General features: G+C 41.9%; 1 protein-coding gene and 1 pseudogene across 1 annotated transcript in view; one reads left to right on the top strand and one right to left on the bottom strand.

The window, feature by feature from the left end:
• LOC126266867 (neural proliferation differentiation and control protein 1) overlaps window positions 1-19,061 on the top strand; it is a 1,079,198-nt gene that overhangs the window by 71,104 nt on the left and 989,033 nt on the right. The gene's annotated exons all lie outside the window — the stretch shown is intronic.
• On the bottom strand, window positions 12,787-12,904 carry LOC126268384 (5S ribosomal RNA; annotated as a pseudogene).

Consider the following 19,061-nt stretch of genomic DNA (forward strand, 5'->3'; position numbering starts at 1 on the left):
TGCTGCGCTGCACTTCCGTGTTTACATCACTGTATTTGTGCTTCTCCCAGTGCTGTCCGTCCGTTAACCTCCGTGTCCGTTCATATTCCTTGTGATCTGATCGCTCTTTCTGGTCTAGCTGCTCCTAATTGGAATTTAGATTGTTTAACCAAAATTGCGTCGCTGGGTTAACCATTGCTACAAACCTCAATAAGAATAATCTGGTGTTTGCTTTGACAAGGAATACCGTCCTGTTCAGTCGACTCCCTGGAAATAGATGACTGGATTACAGAGGTAATTGGTCTCAATTCTGAAACCGTCCATACCTGACAACTGGATCAGGAAAAATAATGTGTTTTTGTTAAGTTAAACAGTGCTGCGATTGTTGATAAACTGTTACGAAAGTGGGGCTATGAAGTAGATTTTTTGTATAGAAATGGTTCCATCTATAGAGCGGACATTAATCACAAAACCGTTCGTGTCTGGAATCTTACCGTTCAAATTGAAAATTATAAGATTAAGGAAGCTCTTTCAAACTACGGGGACGTTAAATCAATTGCTAATGAAAGATAGTAGCCTCGCTTTAAACTGCAGTGTTTCAACGGGGTCCGCTGTGTAGATATGGACTTTAAGACTAATATTCCACCTCACATAACTGTTTGTTGGTATAAGGACAAATTGTTTATACAGGTCAGGAAGATACATGTCATATATGTAACGCAACTGGCCACTTCAGACAGGAATGTCCGCGGCGAACTGTTCTTAAAAGTAATTTGATACAGCGTCAGAAGCTTACCTTAAATGATCTGTTACCAAAGAATAGCCCGGATCAACAGGTTAATGTTAACGCAACGGGCCAAGCTGATGTCTCCCTTCACGATAACAATCAATTTCCCCCGTTAACAACAAAGGGAAACCCTGTTACCACTACTCGTGAAACTGAAATGCAACTGAAGAAACGACCTCTGGACACAACTGATAGTTGTTCAGAGGACGAGCTATCTTGTCCAATTCCCTCACTTCGCAAGCAAAAACAGTGCGATGACGAGGCAGAGGAACCGGAAGGCAAAATGCGAATGGAAACTGATGAATAGAAATATAATACACATAGGGTACCAGAAAATGAAGGGGGTGTAATCAGTATTAACTTGCAAGAAACAACAGGTGCAGTAGCCGATTTCAAAGGTCAGCATCTAACTGTTAATAAACAAATTCAGGGAGAGGTTGCAAAAACTGCCGTCTCCATTTGCTTCCCTCGATGTGGAAGTAAGTGATATTAATAAAGAATGAGGGAGTGGTGGCCAAACTGAAATCACAGTCAACTCCTCCCAGAAATTGCGAAAGCGTCTGCTGCTGCTCCAGATAAGCTGCGAAGTAAAATACTGACGCAACCAAATGAGAATGTAGCTCGTAACCGAGGGAAGGGAAAATCCGGTAAGGGCGACCCAAACCCAAAGAATGTTCGGTCCGAAGTGGTCCTACACGAATCACTGGAGGAAAAATCGGAAAGTTTACTACGAAATCAGTCTGCTTGCGGTACAAGAGAAAACATCAGAAGTAGAAAAAAAGGGGACAGTAACTAATAAACTGATTGAAGTGTTATTCCATGTTCAGCCTTCCGAGAAAATTGTTATAGCTTAACTGAACCCTGAACCACAGGAAACTAAATTAGTTCATCAAAACGACTACATAGTGACAGCGTAATGACGCAATCTTATTTTGTCACCACTATAAACATAAATAAAATTTCGTCCGGTTTGAAATTATCGGCCCTTAAGGAATTTTTGTATGATTCCGAGACTGATATTGCCCTGTTACAAGAAGTTCTAATTTCGGATATAGTAATTTCCAGTTTTGTCAGTTACATAAATGTGTCTCACGAAACAAATATCGGAACAGCTATTTTGATGAGGGAAGGGATTACTATAAGCGAGATGGAACGACTGGAATCCGGGAGGGGAATAGGATTAAATATCTATGATGTGACTATCATCAACGTGTATGCCCCTTCAGGAAGTTCTCACCGAGCTGACAGGGCACGTTTCTTCGAAGATGACCTGATATACTTGTTAAGGAAATCTCCAAGACTGTTATTAGTTGGAGGTGATTTTAATTGTGTTTTAAATCGAAAAGATCAGTTACCTAATTTTGATTTCTCAAGTGAACTAAAACAACTAGTTACTGGTTTAGAATTAAAGAATATATGGGAAATCAAATACCCCTCCACTGTTGAGTTGACTTATGTCACGGCAACATCACTTAGCAGGATTGATAGATTATATATTTCTAAAAATCTTGGAATTTCCGTGGCAAAAGTAGAAACCATTCCTACACACTTTTCAGACCATTCAAGTGTCTTAGCTTGCATAAATACGTATAACAAGACAGCCAGTTCGCCGATTCAAGAAGCAGTCGAATTCGTACACTTCCTTGTTAGTAAATCATGATTTAGAAGACTTGATTAAAGAAACTTGGGCAATATGTCTGCGTTCTCGTAGTAGATATGCCACTGCTATCGACTGGTGGGTTAAGATGGCGAAGCCAAAGTAGAGGAAGTTCTTATACAATACGGTGCACAGAGCGCAAGAGAAATGAAATGCACTACAGGATATTACCATTCCGTTTTGAGAGATCTATATAATCGACTCCTAGCAGGTTCCTCATTTCCGATAGCAGACATCAAAACAGTCAAAGCCAAGTTACTTAATATCAAGAGAAGTCAAGTGGAAGGGTTGAAAATAAAATCGAAGGGAAATTCGGTGTCAGAAGATGAAACTACTTCCCTGTATCATTTAGTGAAGCATACGAAAAACGGAAGAAGGGCTTTTATTGATGAAGTTCGAACAAAACACGGTACGATTTTCAGAAACCAGCAGGGTATCATGGAGGAGATTTATCGCTATTATTGCGAGCTAGATTCTGTTCATCAAAGTAGTGATGTTCCGTGGAAGAATTCCTTGACATCCTAGGCCCACAGCTGACAGAAGATAACAACGAAAATTGTCTCGAGGTTGTCAGTCAAGAGGACGTGTATAAAAATATGATTAGGATTGTTTGTTATTCAGAGTGATTATAACATTCAGCTAAAATTTACGATCAATATTATTACGAAATATCTCTTATATTAAAGCTTAAAAATCATTGAAGATCAAGATTTGGTCACGCGAACGAAAACACTCTGTCGTTGGTTGAAGCTCTAGTGACGTCACAAACTAGGTGTAAGACGAAACTGAGTATGTGTGTGTGTGTGTGTGTGTGTGTGTGTGTGTGTGTGTGTGTGTGTGTGTTTTACAGGGGTGTTACCTGAAGTTACTAGGTTTTTACGTACTTTTGCCACAAAAAAATTAGCTGTTTAGTGATGGATAACGGATTTACAACTTTTAAGTAACAATGGAAAGGAATTCTGTGAACTCCGATAGTGGAAACCTTACGAAAATTGATTGGTTGGTTGATTTGGGGGAAGGGACCAAACAGCTTGGTCATCGGTCCCATCGTATTAGGGAAGGACGGGCAGGGCATTGGCCGCGCCATTTCAAAGGAAATATTACGCCGTTTGCCTGAAACGATTTAGGGAAAACGTGGAAAACCTAAGTCAGGATGGCCGAATGCAGGTTTAAACCGTCGTTCTCCCGAATCCAAGGCAAGTATGTTAATCACTGCGCCATCCAGCTCGGTACGAAAGTTGATGTATTTATGCTCCACTCATTTAGAGCGGCGATATGTGCAAGGACGAACATTGTTTTCCCTATTCCATGCAACATCATTAAATCCGATCAAAGTAAGGAATTGTGAAACTTTTGCAAATGGGTCCGTAACTTATATCTAGATTGTCACCTATCAGTCATGAAATACGACCCAAAGCAGAATAAAATTAATCTTGGCAGATCTTAGTTCTAATTTCCAGCCGGTTGTTGTGACCGAGCGGTTCTAGGCGCTTAAGTCCGGAACCGCGCTGCTGCTACGGTAGCAGGTGCGAATCCTGCTTCGGGCATGGTTGTGTGTGATGCCCTAAGGTTAGTTAGGTTTAAGTAGTTCTAAGTCTAGGGGACTGATGACTTCAGATATTAAGTCCCATAGTGACCAGAGCCATTTGAACCATTTGCTAAGTTCCGTTATACGAGATACTATGCAGAGGTACCGCCAGAAATGCGCTCTCTGACGCACTGGATGACGCATGTAACTACCAATAAGAAGCACACAGATTCGGATCTTCCAAGGGTGATAAACTTTTAAAAGTTTTCCACGAAATACGGAAATAGCGTTAGCAAGAACTCGTTATAGCCGTTGTTTCGATGGTGCCATGAATTGTACATAGCTTCACATTAATCTTAGTCTGAGAAATGGACAACGTGTTACAAACAATTACTTTTTCTCGGAAAGCATTGCTAGTAGTGAAGATATCATACTCTCACAGTACAACGAGGTGTAGGACGATGAGGTTTTGTATACAGAGAGATATAAAGCATGCAGAGTATGCAGGTAATTGAACATCTTATTTAAGAGGATGAAACTTCAAAAGCTTAAACAATAAGGATCCTAGGTGGACAATACGAAGATATAATAAAACATTATTTCTGATATAGTAAAAAGTTCGTGGTCACATTAACTAGAAAATATCTTCTTGAACATGACTGTGTCAACAGCTACTGCAAATGTAAGCTCGTGTAAACGGCAAGGGAAAGGCAATAATACTTTGTTTCTAATCGGTGTGGTCAAGTTTTGTAATTGTGACTTGGTTTTCATGTGAAAGGAATGTCGATTTGTTTTATAAATAAGTTAAAATTTGATACAGTCTAGGTTCTAACCAGCGACCTATGGATATCATCTTTTTATATTCAACAGTCTAACACTCTACCAACCAAGCTAACGATGGTGTGGAAGAAAGCGGCTGTAACGATAATTTTTACTAATAGTTTAATTTCGACGACTGACGCTATCGTTCTTCGTACCAGTGGTAAAGCGTACTTCGGAGGTAAATTAAAGGTAACTTCAGGGCGCACGACATTAAGACATTTTCAATTAAGTAAGGAAATTTAGTACTCGACATGGTGGCATTTAGCAGGTAAATGCAACCAATTTTTACGCCCCTTCTTGTTCTCTGAAAAACCCCAAAACAACTTTTTAACAATTTTATGCATGTATTTGTACAGTGTGGTACTACACATCATTTGTAATCCATTTTTTGAAACGTAAATTCAAAATCAAGACATCACTGTGTATTAGCTTTATAAGAGTAGGAGCAGCGAGCCAACCAACGACGTCACAGTTATCACATGACTTGAATGGAGTGTTTTAGAGGGCTTTCAAATTATTTTAATTTAATTTCCCTTTTTACAAAAGAATACTCAATTTCAAGAAGGAAAAAGTATGTTATGGGCATAAAATGACATAATTAACCGTTTAAGACCATTTCCGGAAAACAGCCAAATACCTTAATATCACAGATAACCCGATACACCACCATTATTGCACAAACTGTCACAAATTGCCCCATTCATGTGTGTGTCACAGCAAAATTATAACAAACTGCCCCCTATATCATCACTGACACATGAAATTGCCCTGTAATTCACAATTGTACTCAAAATCGTAACAAATTGTCCCATATTTCATCATTGTGACTCAAAATTGTAACAAGCTGCCGCATACATCACTGACTAAGGAAATTGAGACTTATTCCTGCAAGCTGTGACTTGTTCCAACAAGCAAAATGAATTAAGCAGCAAGATGAGATTATTCCAACAAGCAAAACATTTACTCAGGTACGTGACATCACATATACAAGTTAGTATGTGTCAAAAGACACGCCTCCTTTCTGATGACATCGTCACGGCATCAAACACAGTCTCTGACCTTGGCTGTTTGCTGTCACAATCCAAGACTGTCTATTATACTGCCCACAGAAATGAAACAGCTGTTCACAGCACATTATTTTAACACCCATTGAAATGGAGCAGCTAGTTAGAATGTAGCCACCATCTAGGATAGTGAAATCATGCAGTCCAGGTCAATGAATTCCACGTGACATGACGACCGCATAGTAAAGGGTGTGTGATTTTTGATATCATGAATAGCGTAATGACCAGCACATTGTATTTTACAAACATGACTAAGCATATGTATAGGACATTAACTGGACAATTTCTTTTATGGGAAAAGGGTTTAGTCTGTTCAATATATTTTCTTTGTCCATTGTGTAGTTATAAATCGTAGCTTAATGTTTGGTAATGCCATGTTCTTTAGCCAAGGAAGGTATGAATGCTTCTCATGTTCTGATCATTATCAGAACGCAACAGCAAAACACCACGTCGTTCAAAAAGTCTCTCCTTGGGAGCAAAAAAATCGGCGAACCAACGGGTCCCCGATCCGTGACACCCTTACGGCGTAAGCGATGAAGCGGAGCTGAAATGGAAGAGGCATGCGGCATATAGCGGCGGTAATAGTTTATTTTTCCCAGCACACTCTGCAGCTGCTTCAAATTCTGCGGCGAAGGCAAGTCTTGTACGGCACGAAGGTGCGTGGGACTGGGATGTATGACTTGGGAATTGCGTAGCAACAAAACGCAGAACGGTAGCAAGGACAGGGTCGGCAGCTGTGGCTGTAGCTACACGACGAAAATCAATCGGAAACGAATCGACCACGTTATCGGTTTCCGCATCAATGAACATGCAAGCAAGTTCGGAGGAATCGAATGCCCTATCCTCAGCAACAGGCAAGCGGGACAACGCATCGGCGTTTCCGTGCTTAGCAGTGGACCGATACAAGATATCTTAGCGGTACTGCGAGAGGAAAATAGACCAGCGAATGAATTTCTGCGCTGTACGTGGAGATACAGGCTTGGTCGGATGAAACAGCGATGTCAAAGGTTTGTGGTCTGTGATTATGGTAAAGTGACGACCATACAAGAAATCATGAAACTTCTTAACACCAAATACAAGAGCCAATGCTTCTTTCTCGATCTGTGAATAATTTCTTTGCGCAGACGAGAGCAATTTGGACGCAAAGGCAATAGGGCGATCGTGCGATCCATCTTTGTGCGCAAGCACAGCTCCGATCCCGAAATCCGATGCATCCACCATCAAGAAAAGGGGCTTCTGGGGATCTAGTGGCGTAAGGCAAGTATTGGAAAGCAACGCCGATTTCAACTGACGTTCGCATTCCGTCGTCCAGACGAACGGAACACCCTTACGGCGTAAGCGATGAAGCGGAGCTGAAATGGAAGAGGCATGCGGCATATAGCGGTGGTAATAGTTTATTTTTCGCAGCACACTCTGTAGCTGCTTCAAATTCTGCGGCGAAGGCAAGTCTTGTAAGGCACGAAGGTGCGTGGGACTGGGATGTATGCCTTGGGAATTGATTACATGTCCCAGGTATGGCAAGTCCCGAGCAAAGTCGGCTGTACAACTGGGGCGAGTGCTAGGAAGTCTCTCTAGACCTGCCGTGTGGCGGCGCTCGGTCTGCAATCACTGATAATGGCGACAAGCGGGTCCGACGTATACTACCGGACCGCGGCCGATTTAAAGGCTACCATCTAGCAAGTGTGGTGTCTGGCGGTGACACCACGACCAACAACAACGTTCCTGCAAAATCCAGCGTTACATGCAGGTCCATAAGGTAACAGTCGTCTGCACAGAGCTTCTCTAATATCCCAGACAGAGTATCCGTTTCTACAGCCATTTGAATGTCAGCCAGTTCGACTTTATATGGTAAAGCCACAGAATTTTTGTATTTCGCGAAAAGGGTTTTCAGTGATTCCTCGCCAATTTTTTTCCAATGTTCCTTTTGCTGTCACACTGTTGTTTGCTTGGAGGTGAAATATTAGTTTTGGCTTGACATCATGCCTTGCTGAGATGGTCATGGAGAATTTCCCATATAGATAATTGATAAATGCACCTTAACATTACAGACTGTTCCCTCTCCTGTTGTTCTTGGCAACATTCATCACAGTTTTTAATTACCATAATGTTGTCACAAAATAGTTTATAATGGGTGTAAGAATAATTAAATTCTTCTTGCCAATGATCATGCAAATTTAGGTGCAGTTTGTTACCATTGTCAACAACAAGCTTGTCCAGATTCTCCAATAATATAAAAAACCCAAACCATTGATAACTTAGTCTCTTTTTAATCGATAATAGCAGAGAAATAGCTTCTGGTTATGCCATCTAAATTTAGAATTTAGAGTGGTTTGGTAACTTTGAAAGGTGGGTGAAACTACCTTTGTGAAGCATTATAAAAAAAGTCTGTAAACATCAGATGTTCATAGTTAGATCAGTGTACCACGAGTAATACAGACGCAAGTAAGCCTAAATTCGAAATAACTACACCTTTTACATATTTTGATACGTTTTACAGACAATTTAGACATGGAATCAACTTTCTTCTATGTTTGCTACCTTGCCGGCATTTTCTTTGAACATTCTGGATGTTTACATCTCGTATTTGAAGCGTTACACTTAAATCTTGGTACTATTTAGTACCAGCAGTTGATTATGGAACAAAAAGGAAATACAGTTTGTAGAGTTTTGGACACGCTTGGCACCATAGTTCGGTCGGTAAACGTCACAGTCTTCCTCGAAAGTTCATTTTTGTACGTACACTGATTTGAGATTCAGAGTCACGTTTTAGGCACAAATTTTGACGGAAACGAATTGCTTGAAATCAAAATATTTAATTGTGCCTTACGCCAGGTGTGGTACAGAAATCAAAATGTGGCCCTCCACAAGTGCTGCTTAGTCTGCAAGTTCAAGAATAGACAGCGTATTTATGTGAGGGGTGCGGCAGGGGGGGGGGGGGGGTAAAGTGTGTGTGTGTGTGTGTGTGTGTGTGTGTGTGTGTGTGTGTGTGTGTGTGTGTGTGTGCGAAAGATGAGTTTGGTGAATGGTGCCAATTTACATAATTGAGGGGATTATGTGTAGATAAAAGTCCTTGGTCAAGTTGAGAAGATTATTCTTGTGGATACAAAATGTATACTGGTACTGTCACTTTTTTGTAAATTAATTTTTTCCTTAATGTAAATAATCTGATGGATATATTGCTAATGGTTAACCTTTGCATCAACATTTGCATAACATTGTGATTCAGTGTATTTCAGCACAATAAATGAATTTTTACAAAAAGATACACACGTCAGCCGGCAGAGCAACTTTAGTGAAAGGTTCCTGACTTGAATCTTGTCTGAAATTGTAAACAAAAACAATTACAATAAAATGGCATGGCCTTGGTATAAATACTAAAACTGTTCTACTGGCGTCTTGCAGTAGACATACGATCCATGATAGGTAGTGATGACTTGAATCTTGTCTGAAAGTGTAAACAAAAACCATTACAATAAAATGGCATGGCCTTGGTATAAATACTTAAACTGTTCTACTGGCGTCTTGCAGTAGACATACGATCCATGATAGGTAGTGATGAAATCTTACCCATTTTGACAGTGCTGCAGCATTAGCAGTGCTTCCCTTGTAACAGGGGCAGTGCTGTTCATTGAAGATAAGGAGTTCGGATTCTATTCTAAATTCAAATGAGAGATAGTAACAAAGCGAATCTCATCAGACTCCGTCAAATTTCATTACCTGTTTTGAATAAGCCTTCATCGCTTTTCAGATGATGATATTGCAGAGCTGCGTTCAGAAAGAACATCCTTTATGCCTTTCAGTTTATTCGCCTCGAGTCAGTTTTCATTAGCTCTCGCTTCTTTTGCCACATGTTATTAGTTCGTAGGAGCTGGCTGACAGTGTTATTTTCAATTTCAGGCATAATCCTGGTGATGTACCTGTGAATGAGGAAATTTCATCTTCTAAAGTATTCGGTTGTATCCGGTTATAACATGTCATCAAAATATCAGCCTATTGGAAAGACTGGCAACTATCTAATAACGTAGAGAAAATAAAAATTGTGCATCTCACGAAACGTGAAAGTATGGTATCCTGACTACAAGTTTAATGAAAAGTAACACAAATATTTGGGAGTAGCAGTGTGTAGAGATATGAACTGCAACAGTAAAACAGGCTCAGTGATAGCTAACGAAAATGGCAACCTGTGGTTCATTGGTATGATACAGAGAAGCTGCATTTTGCCTACAGAACGTACTGTATCAAAAACACTCATCAGACCTCGAGTTGGATACTGCTTATCAGTATGGACCACACATCTAGTCAGACTAATTGGGAACATGAAACATACCCAACAAAGGGCCGTACAATCTGTCGAGGTAGTGTAGCAGAAAAATATTGAATAATCGTCACGGTCAGACATTTGACGAAGGTGTCGTGCAAATCTCTGGAACTTGCTTAGAAACTGTCTTAAGGACAGACACTGGAATTACTCCTTAGTCTCCAGCGTATCTGCACTACTCGCCATTAAAATTGCTACACCAAGAACGGGTATTCATTGGACTAATATATTATACTAGAATTGACATGAGATTACATTTTCACGGAATTTGGGTGAATGGATCCTGAGAAATCAGTACCCAGAACAGCCACCTCTGACCGTAATAACGGCCTTGATACGCCTGTGCAATGAGCCAAACAGAGCTTGGATGGCGTGTACAGGTACAGCTGCCCATGCAGCTTCAACACGATACCACAGCTCATCAAGAGTAGTGACTGGCGTATTGTGACGAGCCAGTTGCTCGGCCACCATAGACGAGACGTTTTCAATTGGTGAGAGATCTGGAGAATGTGCTGGCCAGGGCAGCAGTCGAACATTTTCTGTATCCAGAAAAGGCCGTACAGTACCTGCAACATGCGGTCGTGCATTATCCTGCTGAAATGTAGGGTTTCGCAGGGATCGAATGAAGGGCAGAGCCACAAGTCGTAACACATCTGAAATGTAACGTCCACTGTTCAAAGTGCCGTCAATGCGAACAAGAAGTGACCAAGACGTGTAACCAATGGCACCCCATACCATTACGCAGGATAATACGGCAGTATGGCGATGACGAATGCACGCTTCCAATGTGAGTTCAACGCGATGTCGCCAAACACGGATGCGACCATCAGTATGCTGTAAACCGAACCTGAATTCATCCGAAAAAATGACGTTTTACCATTCGTGCACCCAGGTTCGTCGTTGAGTACACCATCGCAGGCGCTCCTGTCTGTGATGCAGCGTCAAGGGTAACCGCAGTCATGGTCTCCGAGCTGATAGCCCATGCTGCTGCAAACGTCGTCGAACTGTTCGTGCAGATGGTTGTTGTCTTGCAAACGTTCACATCTGATGACTCAGGGATCGAGACGTGGCTGCATGATCCGTTACAGCCATGCGGATAAGATGCCTGTCATCTCGACTGCTAGTGATACGAGAACGTTGGGATCCAGCACGGCGTTCCGTATCACCCTCCTGAACCCACCGATTCCATATTCTGCTAACTGTCATTGGATCTCGACCAACGCGAGCAGCAATGTCGTGAAACGATAAACCGCAATCGCGATAGGCTACAATCCGACCTTTATCAAAGTCGGAAACGTGATGGTAGGCATTTCTCCTCCTTACACGAGGCGTCACAATAACGTTTCACCAGGCAAAGCCGGTCAACTGCTGTTTGTGTATGAGAAATCGTTTGGTAACTTTCCTTATGTCAGCACCTTGTAGGTGTCACCACCGGCGCCAACATTGTGTTAATGCTCTGAAAAGCTAATCATTTGCATATCACAGCATCTTCTTCCTGTCGGTTAAATTTCACGTCTGTAGCACGTCATCTTCGTGGTGTAGCAATTTTAATGGCCTGTAGTGTATAAATACATAGAATCGTGCAAATAACATCAGGCAAGTAATAACTCGCACACAGACGTACGAGGAGTTGTTCTTAACGAGGACCAACCCTGAATGGAACAGGAAATAAAGGCGATATGTGCTACAATAAAATATTCCCCCTTCCATTCACTTCTTAGTGATTCGCAGAGTCTAAATGTTCATGTATTTTATGGAAGTGAACGTAACGAGCAGATGTCGAAAAGTTCGCGCGAATGAGAAATTCGGAGTCCATGTCGGTGTATGCAGAACTCGTCGAGAGAGAGTAATATTCGGCTTCGCTTGAGCAGCGCACAGTATTTCAGCTCTCAGTAAATTTGCGAGGCGCGGCCATATGCGACACCACTGTAGCACCACCGCCGCGCCATCCACTTAACTTCGTCTGCCGAACGGGAAACCAAGTTACGTCTGACCTTTCCCAGCGCCAGGCGGCCGCTCTTCCCGCCGTCTGTTCCTCGGAACAGGCAACAGAGGACGGAAGACAGCTGTTAGATCCCATCACATTTCGTGCGAGGGCCAACTTGAAAAGTTCCATTTACATCTGTATCTAAGTGATTACTCTGCAGTTCACTCGTGCTTTGCGCTACGTGCAAAACAATTCTTTCTAATATAGCGTACTATCCTACTCGCAAATATGACATGGGAATTTCGAAAACGTAAATATTTCTAGATCTACACCTGCACCACCATGAAGTGCATGGCAGAGGATACATCCTATTGTACCAGTTACTAGGGTTCTTTCCATTTCAGTCACGTATGGAACACAGGAATAATGATTGTCTGAATGCCTCTGTGTGTGCCGTAATTATTCTCATCTTGTCCATACGATCCTTATATGAACGATACGTAGCACTCCGTCTTTTGGTCACGAGTGGCCTACCGGTACCATCCGACCGCCGTGTCATCCTCAGTGGAGGATGCGGATAGGAGGGACGTGGGGTCAGCACACCCCACTCCCGTTCGTTATGATGGTATTCTTGACCGAAGCCGCTACTATTCGGTCGAGTAGCTCCACAATTGGCATCACGAAGCTGAGTGCACCCCGATAAATGGCAACAGCGCATGGCGGCCTGGATGGTCACCCATCCAAGTGCCGACCACGCCCGACAGCGCTTAACTTCGGTGATCTCACAGGAACCGGCGTATCCACTGCGGCAAGGCCGTTGCCTTAACGATACGTAGAGGTTGCGTGTATTCCTAGAGCACTCATTCAGAGCCGTTCTTGAAACCTTATTAGCAGACTTTCTCGGGAGAATTATGTCTGTCTTCAGGGGTCTGCAAGTTCAGTTTCCTCATTATCTCTGTGACACTCTCCCACAGATCAAACAAATCTGTGACCATTTGCGCTGCCATTCTCTGTATACGTTCAATATCCCCTGCGAGTCATATCTGGCACGGGTCCTACACTCTTGATCAAATTTCTAGACTGGGTCGCACAAGTGATTTGTAAGCAATCTCCTTTGTAGAATGATTGCACTTCCCCGTTATTTTACCAATAAACCGAAGTCCACCACCTGCTTTACCCACTACAATTTTTTAAGATTATGTGATCATTACATATCATATTCCTAAAAATTGTTACTTCCAGGTATGAGTTGACCGATTCAAGTTGTGACTCGCTGATTTTATAGTAATAGGGTACTATGTTTATTCTTTTGTGAAGTGAACATTTAAAGCAATGCGTGAGGGCTTAATTAAAAAGAAAAATAAATAAAATAATTTTACTAGCTGTGTGACCGGTTACGAAGTCTTGTAACCGGTTGGTCTTGACTATTATTAGCATGCAATCTGACTGCATAAAATAAAAATAAAGAATGACAAGAAATTGCCATTAACACAATTGATTAATTAAGTCCCCTTCAACTATAAAAGCTACGAAGGAACAAAGCACAAATGTAGCTGTTCAGTGTGTGGTAGTGTGACTCAACGTACATGTATCTGGCTCGGTCCTTTCTCAATACGACAAAATATTTTAAACACCATTTACAATGAACTAACTGAAAAACCAGAAATACTGTAATTGCACATAGAAACCATAATCACAAGTCTAATAAATGAACACGAGCCAGATGCTTTGTTGACTGTACCTGTGAGCAAGAGGGATTGTTATTAAAGAAAACTGCAATACCTTTTTACTACATTATATACTGACGAAAATATTGGTTCAAATGACTCTGAGCACTATGGGACTTGACTTCTGAGGTCATCAGTCCCCTAGAACTTAGAACTAATTAAACCTAACTAACCTAAGAACATCACACACACCCATGCCCGTGGCTGAATTTGAACCTGCGACCGTAGCGGTCGCGTGGTTCCAGACTGTAGCGCCTAGAACCGCTCGGCCACAACGGCCTGCGAAGAAAGTATTCTATTACACCAGCATCATAAATCAAAAGCCCATCTCCTTTCTCAAATATATTCTGTCAATTGCCTCTCCTTCCATCTGAACATTACACCAACCAAACAGTACAACATTTCAGTCAACACTCCGATCGTCTACTCTCTCGCCCAATAGAAGAACGACTGCTTTCGACATCCTCTAACTCCTACTGCGCCAGTGGAGACGGCGGAATAATAATCTTTGGCGCAATCTCTGGCGCTGTGACTCAGTGTAGCCACCTTTCAGTAAAATGCCATTCCTTTCACCACTCTGCAATCTTATCCAGATCTGATGGAATATTTATGCAGCTTCTTTCAGACAGTTCTTCTAACAGCATCATCTGCAGAAAGTCAGAGGTTACTATTAATATTGTCAGCAACGTACTTAAAACACAAGATAAACAGTGAGGATCCAACACACTTCCCTGGGGCACACCTGAAGCTAATTGTGCATCTGGTGACAATTCTCCATCCAAGAAAATATGTTGCATTCTTCATATCGAAGAGTCCTCAATCGAGTCACAAATTTCATTTGATATCTCACATGATCGTACTTTCGACACTAAGCGTAGGTGTGGTACTGAGTCAAATGCTTTTCGGGAATCAAGAAATGCTGCGAGCTCCAATTTATTTTATTTTATAGTGTCTGTCGTTCCTCGCTACGCACGCAGGAAGCAACAAAATGTTATGGCATTCGGAGTAGAAATTTGTTTGAAATTTAGTGAAAAGTTTTCGCGTCCTTTTTGACCTAAAACGTCTGTTAGCTCGTGGGCTGGACTACCTCGCGTGACAAAATGCCTTCAGATTTCAATCTCTAATAACTATAGCCTAATTATGTGTAAACAGTGGTTGAACCCACAACGGATATATCATGTCTGTACGTGTTTGTCCCGCAGCATTTGTTTTGCCTGTGGCATCATCATAATAATGTAGGCGTAAGCGCGTGATTGTTACGAATTAGCTTTGTGTATAAAGTTATCAGTTGATGTAGCATGGATACACATTTAGGTAGGACATTGATTAGGGTGTCATTGTGAAGAGTTAACGGAGCACTTAAATGAGACAATAAAATATTTGTTGGAATTTAAGTGAAAATCAGTATCAAACTGAAAATTACAAAATAAAGAAAGACGTTGTCTCATATGACATGTAAATATGCTAGGAATTATATAAAACACAGGTCGGAGGAAAGCTCGCATCGAAAGGAATCAAAGAAGCCTAAATGTCCAATGCCGAGCGAATGCGAGAGCTTCGAAGCAATGCGATTACGTAGCCGCCCCATCGGACATAAAGTCCAATCTTGTGGTTTAGCCATTCTGTAACTATTGTATTAAAGAGACTGATAATTGAAGCACATATTAATACGAAACACTTGTTATGATTTTATCTCGACGTGTGCCCGAAAAACCTGCGTCACGGACCCGAGCTGCGCACACATACAAATTTTTTAATGATTAGCATCCAAATTTATTTGTCATACCATTATCACTGAATTACTTTGAATTCTTAGCTGTCTTCTGTTGACACTATATGGTAAGAATTCCATACTTTACATCATTATCAGTTATTGTTAGGATCTGTTGCGTCTTATAAGTGTTCCAGCAATAAAACGCATAGTTTGGTTCAGCTTCCCTACAACATTTTCAATATAGTGTTCTACATTTAAATTCTTCCTAACTGCGATCCACAGTTTCTTTTAGTTAAATTTTAACTATAAATTTGTTTATTTTATTAATTAAAAGAGATTCAATGGATTTCCTATACTACTAATATTGAGGACGTTGCTTTTTATTGCTCATGGTCAGATGCCACTTTTTGTGCCGTTAAGTTACTTTGCCTAATTCACTTTATAATTAGTTTTGATCTTATGTTGACTTCAGTAGACGGTAAACGACGCCATCATCTGCAAACAGTGTAAGAGCGGTGTCTTATTGTCTCCGACACTGTTTTTACAGATTAAGAACAGCAGAAGGCTTACCACACTTTCTTGGGGAACGTCAGGCATAATTTCAGTTTCAGTTGATATGTTCTCTTCACATACTACGAAATGTGGTGTTTCTGTCATGAAATCACAAATCCAGTCGCACAGCTGAGAAGATATCCCATACATGCAAAATTTGGTTAGAGCAGCTTGTGAGGTACGGTGTCAAAAACGTTTTGAAGATTTAGGTGTATGGGATACACTTGAGTTCTCCTACCAATAGCATACCTTATTTTTTCATGCGAAAAGATTCCGCCCCCGGTAGCTGAGTGATGTCGGCACGGTAGCTCAGCGTGTTCGGTCAGAGGGCTGAGTCCTCTCTGTAATAAAAAAAAAAAACTGAGTCAAGCAAACAACGATCAACTTGAACGGATGTCTTGTTAGGTCCACCCAGACCAAACCCAACGAACTACTGTATATCGAACAAAAAAATAAAAAATTAAAAAAAATGGTAAGGCAACCGCTCGCGATATGTGGGAAATCCTCGTTCGAGTCCCGGTCCGGTACAAATTAAAATTAAAAAAAAAAAAGTGGTCAGCGCGACAGAATGCCAATACTAAGGGCACGGAGAATGCCAATACTAAGGGCACGGATTCGATTCCCGGCTGAGTCGGTGATTTTCTCCGCTCAGGGACCGGGTGTTGTGTTGTTCTCATCATCATCATTTCATCACCATCCACGCGCAAGTCGCCCAAGTGACGTCAAATCGGAAGACTTGCACCCGGCGAACGGTCTACCCGACGGGAGGCTCTAGTCACATGCCATTTACACTTTACATGTGAAAAGAGAACAAATTCTGTTTCACTGTGATATAAGATTCAATAAATGAAATAGAAAACAAAGAGAGCGCCCGTCCCTATATACATATAAGTAGTTTTTGAGGAGGCATTTAAGGATAGTTGGGCTAATACTTTGCTCAAAGGGATATTGCCATAAACATAAAAAGAAAATGAAAACTGTTGATTCAGAAAATATTCCCAACGTTCCTATCTCTTCCTAAACCTAGGCAAAAATCATGTTCATTGCCGTCATATGTCACTTAAGTGTTAACACGTGATACAGGTGCCTACATTTTTCATGATGAGCGCCAAATTCAGTCTTCGCTACAAGTTTATCCACAAAAAATAGTCTTTTTTTACTTCGTCTGTTTTGTCCTTTTTGAAATAGATTTTTCGACAGTAGTTGGTTTTAGCTTACTGTGTCTTTGCTTTTCTTCTCTAGATGCCTATTATTTTTATTCTGAAAGTACATATTTTGTACACTGTTTATCAGTATCTCATTTTTCTTTTAGTCTATGTTTATCGGTGTCACGAATTGTTCTCATGTTGTGTAGTGTCTTGTTTCTGACAAGCGTAGCTAAATCACTAACAATGTTGCTGATATCGTGACATCAACAACGTGCCTGGGGATATTTATTGGCTTCTTCTGGGATGCTTTTGTGTATAAACACAGTGTGTCCATAATTAAAGTTGCAGTTTCAAAAACCTGAGAGAGATAAGCACTGCTCAGAGTGCCGTCAAATTTGAACAGCGTATTAGTGACGCAAGGGGAAATGTGGAAAAAAATAACGAAAATGTTCCTAATAGGCGATGCTGTAAGCGTCAGAATATTCACACCAACAGACGCGCGACACACGGCTGTTACTCAGTTTGCGTCAACATGAATGTCCCCATGGATCACGCGCTTCTGGTAAAGCTATTTTCAAGAACCGTAAACTGTGCGTCAGTAGCCCTGAAGAACTTCCGGAAACTCCAAGGTATGAAGAAAGGCATTCGTCCGAATGGAGAAAATGATTAAAAAGTTAGTTCGAAAAGACAGGTTCTTTTGAAGCACACTGTGGCAGAGGGAGGAAAGCCGTTGGTGCGACATCTGTCGAAGATGTAGCCACAGCATTGTAGGAGAGGTCGAGCGGTAGTATGCAAACATGCAGTGCACGGGGAATTACCCAAATCTTTGATATACCTGCGAGCACGGTGGATGAAATGCTACGAAACATCCTGCATTGTTACCAATACAAAGTCACCCATGTTCAGGAGTTGCTTCCTGACTTGGCAGCAAAACAAACGCTTGCTCTGGAATTTCTTTCTCGCATGGAATTGGACAATGAATGGCCATTTAAAGTGTGTGGTCTCGAACTCGGGACCGTTGTCTTTCGTGGGGCAATGCTCTATCATAGCGTCAGTTTCTAAACTGAGATATTTCGGAGTCAAGTATACGAAGGATGTGCTCGAAATGGCCGCTTCAAACTACTGTCTGTTACCACTGATCATACTTGTGATGGTGAGCCAGAACCTGCTCTGGGACTTGAGCCAATTGCAGCGTATGGAGTACCTGAACCGCTACGTGGGGTCAAAACTCCATCAGGTGATACAGGTATTCTCCCTGACGGCAGTGATATGTCACAGACATCAGGCGCCTTCGATTATTACCTATCCACAACACACATTTGCAGTACGTTACGCCACTCTCACCCTCCTTCTGCGTGATGGAAGGCTGGGACTAGTTAACGTCTGGGCACAGGCAGTTCTATATGAGCGACACTTGGAAACGGTGGGCCAGTTAATACGCCTCCCTCACGGGTCGTCTATTGCAGTTTCCGCTGTCAGTCTCTCATGTCCCGCCGGTGTCGGTGGCACATGTCGTGTCGCAGCTCTCCCATTCATTCTTGAATGCAGCTATCCAGTCTCCGATCTCCCCGCAACACGCGCGCTCGAAGGCAAAAGACTGTTACACTGTTACACGACCTTGCCCATTGGCCACGAGTGGAAAATGATACACCACCACTTTCTGCCCCCCCCCTCCCCCCCCCTCCCCCCCCCCCCCCCAACCGTGTGCGCGATATGGTATCAAGTCACCGGCAAAAAATATGAGACGAGACACCAGCTCCATGTTGTCGGTTTAACCGGACTCCCCACTTTACTCTGACTGTCTCCTACTGGTCACTGATAAACATCGATTTACGTAC

The sequence above is a fragment of the Schistocerca gregaria genome, chromosome 4 (genome assembly GCF_023897955.1).
Source record: "Schistocerca gregaria isolate iqSchGreg1 chromosome 4, iqSchGreg1.2, whole genome shotgun sequence".
Classification (NCBI taxonomy): domain Eukaryota; kingdom Metazoa; phylum Arthropoda; class Insecta; order Orthoptera; family Acrididae; genus Schistocerca; species Schistocerca gregaria.